Here is a 6,919-nt window from a genome sequence, read left to right as displayed (position 1 = left end):
AGAGAGTATAGAATTGATTGGAAAATTTGAGGCAACGATATGAGCTTCTGCAGGTTTGGAAGAGCTCGACGACGATTTGATCTTCGGGGAAGAACTTTTGGCTAATCCCTTCTTTTCATCGGAGATTCGAGACGAGGTGGATGAAGATCCGAAACATGTGAAGATGGATAAAAGAGCAGCCATCAATTATTATTATTATTCTATTTGGGTTTCAATAAGAGTGGAATAATGTATGCAAAATTTATGGAAATATTTGCTCCAACAATTTATGCTATGATGATGTGTAGATTTGTGATTGTAGCTTATTTTATTTATAGATGGAGAGAAAGAGAGAGTTTCAACTAAGATTGGAGAGCAAGTATTTCTTATTTCTTGGAACTTTCACTCAAGGACCAGGCCGGATAAGTACTATTAAATAATAAACCAACAAAAATACTGTAAAAATTGCAAGAACCAATTAAAAGTATATATTAACCTAATTCAAAGAAAAAAAATACTCCACATCCAAGATATACGATCGGACAGAGTTTTAATATAATCAAAATATAATTTATTAAGAATTAGGTATAAAGTTTATTCAAATCATGAAATCACATACACGAAATATATTAATTAATATTACAAGTATATTAAATTAATTATTACGTATGTTTATAAATAAAAAGAAAATCTTTATGTTTTGTATTATTTTTTACTTAAGTCTAATCAATTGTGCAAGGCATGTAAAGTACGAATGGTTGAGTGTGAAGTTATATATTCAAATAATTATTAAACTCACTAAATATTTTATACATCAAATCCGTAGAATATATATAAAGTTGGATGTATTTACATAGTATAACTAAACATAATGTGGCCAAATTTATATTTATCCAAGAAAGTTGAATCAATTTCATACACATATCTTACATGAAGTACAATAATATCTTATTTTTAAAGATTTTTTTTAATAAGTAATTAATTCTTATTAAATTCAAATGATGAGAGTTAATTAGTAAATAATACAATATAACGTCTATAAAATTAAAATAATTAAATTTGATCTAAATATTAAATTGTATAAACATTTAAGAAAAAAAATCTCTCAATGAAAAGATTCATTACTCATTTAATTTGTTGAAGATTCCTCTATAAACGGACTCCTGTGAGTTTACTAACGATGAATATTAAATTAGAGCAAATCAAACGAACCAATAAAATATCGGTAGTTAAAATTATTCTTAACCGATGGTTGGTAAGCAACAACGAAAAATATTCTGCCAAGTGAAAATGAATCATCTAGATATATGGTTGAAATAGTGATAAATCCATACAAATAATGGGAAGATACATATAAGAGATTCTTCATATGAAAAATCAAATCGATAAATTCTTTAATTAAAAAAATAACTCCAAATCTGATTATTTCGTCTCATTTACTGCTAAGAAGGGGACAAATAGGGATTCGAGAAAAGATATCAACACAATCGGAGGGTATTACCAGCTAACGACCCACCAATGATTGAGAATATTATTCGAATTATAAAATTCGAGATGAAAAAATCAATCCAGATAAATAAAATGTCGGACCGAACAAAATACATCAGTACTAACTCAAATCTGAGTAATAGAAAGAGAAATGAAATGACTCAAATGAGGCATCCTCCAATACTAAAAATGTCATCGAATTTAAAAAAATATTGACATTTCAACTTCGCTATAGTTTATTATATATATTAAAGAATAATATATATTTCATTTATTCATTATGAACACTAGAAAGTATATACTTATCTTGGTTCTGTTGTCGGTTAAAAAATGTGTTTTTTTTAAGTTTAGTTTTAACTTTTTTATTTTTTATTTTTCGGAAGTTCTTCGTTGGTTTGGTGTTTATTTACATGCGGCATCGACATCGACCATGTGTTCCACACGTCAGTCATAATATATGGTCTATACTACGGAGTTACTAGCCTAATAAATGACTATTTTTCATATTTGTTTCCAAATTTTAAGAAAGATGAATCGAAGTCATACATGTTTACACGAGTTTTTTTTAGAACGATGAGCTCCGTTTCTCTTTAATTTCAGAGTATAAATAATTTTCATAGGTTAAGTATATAGCCGGCAAACACACTTAACAAATTAACTGGGCGAGCCGAACTTGCTGTTTGACAGGTTCGATCCCAGGACCTCAAGGAGAATACGGATATCCACCACTTTTCGTGGTTTGGCTAGAACATGATATATGTTTACCAGAGGATGAAAAATGTTCGAAACTTAAAATTATTCTAAAAATAAAAGTCAGTACACAAAAAAAAAATCAAATTTAAATCAAAGATAATTTTAAAAAAATTCTGATATTTTTTAAAATTATAAAACTCAAGTTATGGAGACAAGAGACTTAACAAATAAAGAAATAACTTCAAACTAAGTCCTAAAATTGAAATAATTGTTTAATTTTTTTTATTTAAAGCCATTTTCTATTTCTTATGAACTTTTTTAATAAAGAAAATGGTTCAATAAATTGAATCGGTAAGCAAACAGAGACTTGAAAACTTGGTTCGAGGGCGATCTGCGGGCCAGAGAGACTCGGGGTAGGCCTGGACGCGGAGACACGCTTGGAGGAGGTCGGACGGAGTCTTGGATTGGGCCGAAACTAAAGAGGCCCCCTGAGTTAGGGGTTTGAATCCCCATATGCAGATACGCCCTTCTTTTATCCGATTTCCTTCTACACATCAAGGAGATGTCTCCTTTCCTCGGTGGTCGGTTGGGACATCCCCTTTTCTCCTCGGTGTGACATCCATCCAAACAGACCAAGAACAAGCCTATGTTCTATCTGAAGCAAAACCTATCTTCAGAAAACCAATTTTTTCTTAAATCTTTAAACAGTATTAAAATCTGATTACAGTTAAATGAAACTAATCTTATTCAACACGTTCTTAAGATAGTTATGGATCATCACCCTCTCGATCAAGAGCTCGAGCATTTTCTTTTTTGGATTTTCGTTTGAAAATGGGTAATTTTTATTCAGGGTGAATTGATCGATTATAAAGATTGTAAATCACATTTAGAACTAAGTGGAAAGTTATATGAACTCTTGGCAAATTGAAATTTAGAATTTTTAAAGTTGGGTGTTCTTCGGTGCTTCACGACGTACAGGATGAGGGGGCAAAGAAGGTGATCGTCGATCGCGGAACAGCGTCTGCCCCGCGATTTGTCAATTTCCAGCGATCCGTCAGTGGCCAGGGAACTGTATGTCTTCCTCGAACACGACGGATTAAAATAAAATGTCATATATATAATATTTTTTAAGGCTTAGAGTTTAAGATTTAATATTTATAATTTAGAATTTAGAATTTAAGGTTTATGTCATATATAAATATATATATATATATATATAATTTTTTATTTGTCTCATTTATTAAACGACATCGACAGCAAGTGGGGCAGTCTCTGGGAGTATCACTCTTTCGTTTGTCGTTAACTTCTGTTTGAGGTTTGTTGGCACGCTTGCATCCGTCGGATCGCCCTGATGGAGCGGTCGTTGGATGAGTTTAATTAAAACTCAATTACAACTTTAAATTTTAACATGTTACTTTACTCAAAATTTATAAATAGTATATTATTTAATAATACAAAATATAATTATTATTACATCATAGTAAACAAGAAGCTAGAGAAGCAAACTAAGCTTCACAATATTGCACTAAAATTGTGCGAGAGTATAAAATACTCTTAAGTTGGAATGAAACTAAACCTATATGCTAAACATTTGTGAAAAAAAAAACATTTTTATATATAATAGATTTTAAAATCATACAAAAATAGATCTAATTAATATTCTAGTCAATTATAAGCGAGAAAGATAAGAATTGACTGGAAAATATGAGACAACAATAGAAGTCTCTTTGGGTTTGAAAGAGATAGACGACGATGATAATTTGTTCTTCGATACAGAATGATCGCCTAATTCTTTCTTTTCATCGGAGACTCGATGTGAGGAATGTAATAATGATCCAAAACATGCAAAGATAAATGAAAGAGGAGACATGAATAATAATTATTCTATATGGGTTTAAAGAATAGTGGAATAATGTAGTGCAAAATTAATGTAAATGTTTTGCTCACGATTTATGTTGTGTAAATTTAGGCTTGGCCTTATTTATAGATAGAGAGAGAGAATAGAGAAAGAGAAACTTTGATTTGGTCAATGAAGATTGGAGCACAAGGAATAATATTATTTGAACTGATTAAATAAACAAAAGGACCACATGTCCAAATCCTAATTTCTTCAAACTTTGGCTTAAGATTTATACTTTTATATATTGTTTTTCTTCTTAATTTAGGAAATTAACAAGAATATAGAGTGATGGTACATGGACAATGGGTAAGTCCAACAAGTTCTGCTAGGCACACCCACTACTGGAAAATTTGACGAGATGATCCAAAGATGGGGTTATTTGACCTGGTGGTCGCTGATAATTTTAATTGCTTTCGTGGTCATTTATTTTTTTTGGATGAAATTACCATTTTCGCGTAACACGAAGGGCTTCGCGTTTCGCGAAGTGAATTAGAGTTTAGTATAAATACTCTAATTTTTCTATTTCCTTCATTTTCTTTCTCTCTCTTCCCTCTCTTCTCTTGTTCTTTCTTTGACGGCGGCAGCTACGACGACAGAGGCGGCGGGGCGGCGGTCCACTTCATACATATACAAATTTATGTTCTTATTTACATGATCTTGATTTTAAACTCTAACCTAATTCGATTTATGTTTTTTATTTACACGATCCTTATTTCGCGTTACATCATCAAGAAGATTACTCAATTCTTATTGCTTCTTGGTGTTCTTATTGTTCATATTGGTTCATACTTTGTTCATATTTTTGTTCATATTTATCGATGATGATATTTGCAGATCATATGGGTTCTGTTTCAGGGAAGATTCACTTTGCGCTTCGCTAAATACTTCGCATTTCGCGAAAGCAAATCACGTTACGCGAAGCGGCACGGTCGGCACACAAAGCGGCACGACCGTCACGCGAAGACACATCGTGTTACGCGAAACGACATCGCGTCACACGAAGACACATCGCGTTACGCGAAGCGGCACGGTGGTCACGCGAAGGGTCATCCCTTGTAGCGAAGGGCCATCCCTTGAGCGTTTTGTTTACCTTCTGACTCGGATTTTGTTGGCTATTTTCGTTGTTTAAGTTTTTGCATCTTTTGATGTTGTATTATTGCCTAGAAAGACAACTGTTTAAGGTGATTAATAATAAATCTATTGTATCTTTTTCACTAGTTTTAGTGGATGATTATTCAATTGTTGGATTATCTTAAATTTAGTTCTTTGTGACAATTATTTTTTGAGCAATTTAAAAGGCCTTGTTGTTTTCAAATAACCTTAATTACTATCAGTTATAGATTTTAAATATGTTTATTTGAAATTAATCTCAAATCGATTGAGATTTAAACGTATAGACTGAGACGAACATAGTAGATAAAAGATTGATAGAATTGAGGATACAATGTTTGTTCATAATATTCAGCATAACCCTAAACCTATTCAAATTAAAGTCTTTGAATACTAAGTAAACATTAGCAAAAGTCCCAACCATAGTTAGAAACTTAACTCATAAGGCAAGACAGACAAATAGGCCTGAATATGAGCATATGACAGATTCTTTAATCAAATAAAACAAAGAAAATCATTCTTCATTCAGCTGAAAAACAATAGAAATCGAATTTGGTATTTATACACAAATCTAAGTACAACTCTGTGTCGCTTCGCGTAACGCGATGTGCCTTTGCGTGACGATCGTGCCGCTTCGCATGCCGACTGTGCCGCTTCGCGTGCCGACCTTGCCGTTTCGCGTGTCAACCGTGTCGTTTCGCGTAACGCGATGTGTCTTCGCGTGACGCGATGTTGTTTCGCGTAACGCGATATACCGCTTCGCGTGACGATCGTACCGCTTCGCGTGCCGATCGTGTCTTCGCGTAATGCGATGTGCTTTCGCGAAACGCAAAGTGAATCTTTCCTGAAACGGAACTCATATGATCTACAAATATCATCATCGAAAAATCTGAATAATAAGATGAACAAAAATATGAACTAATATTACCAATATAAACCAATATTACCAATATAAACTAATATTACCAATATAAACAATAAGAACACCAAGAAGTAAATAAGAATTGAGTAAGATTCTTGGGAATGTAACGCGAAATAAAGATCGTGTAAATAAAAGCATAAATCGATTTAGGTTAAGGTTTGAAATCAAGATCATGTAAATAAGAACATAAATTTGTATCTGTATGAAGTGGACCGCCGCCCCGCCGCCTCCGTCGCCGCCGTCAAAGAAAGAACAAGAGAAGAGAGGGAAGAGAGAGAAAGGAAATGGAAAAATTAGAATATTTATACTAAACTCTAATTCACTTCGTGAAACGCAAACCCTTCGCGTTATGCGGAGAGAGTAATTTCGTCTAAAAAAAATAAGTGACCACGAAAGCAATTAAAATTATCAGCGACCACCAGGTTAAATAACTCCATCTTTGGGGTCATTTCGTCTAATTTCCCCCACTGCTAGGGTAACCCAATTTCTAAACCCAACACAAATTAAAACTTCAAAACAAAATGTAATTATTTATTTATTTTTCTTTTATATCCTAACAAATATTATACGGATTTATAAAATCTAATTAAAATTATGTAGTCAATTTGGGATTTAAAGTTGGATGAACCCTACTCCAACTTATTAAAAATATGGTAAGCCTATAATTTTTTTCTTTTAGAACTCTACTTCCTCCTAAATAAATAATTTATATATATAATAATGCTTAATTTGAATTTGTTTGATTTGTCGGTTCAAGAATTGTGGTTAATTTAGATATATATGTGAGAATAAATAGATATTTGGGTCTGATCAGGAGTTGACCCGCC

Source organism: Impatiens glandulifera, chromosome 2 (genome assembly GCF_907164915.1).
Source record: "Impatiens glandulifera chromosome 2, dImpGla2.1, whole genome shotgun sequence".
Taxonomy (NCBI): Eukaryota; Viridiplantae; Streptophyta; class Magnoliopsida; order Ericales; family Balsaminaceae; genus Impatiens; species Impatiens glandulifera.
The sequence above is the reverse complement of the archived record's forward strand: the minus strand, read 5'-3'. Positions refer to the sequence as shown.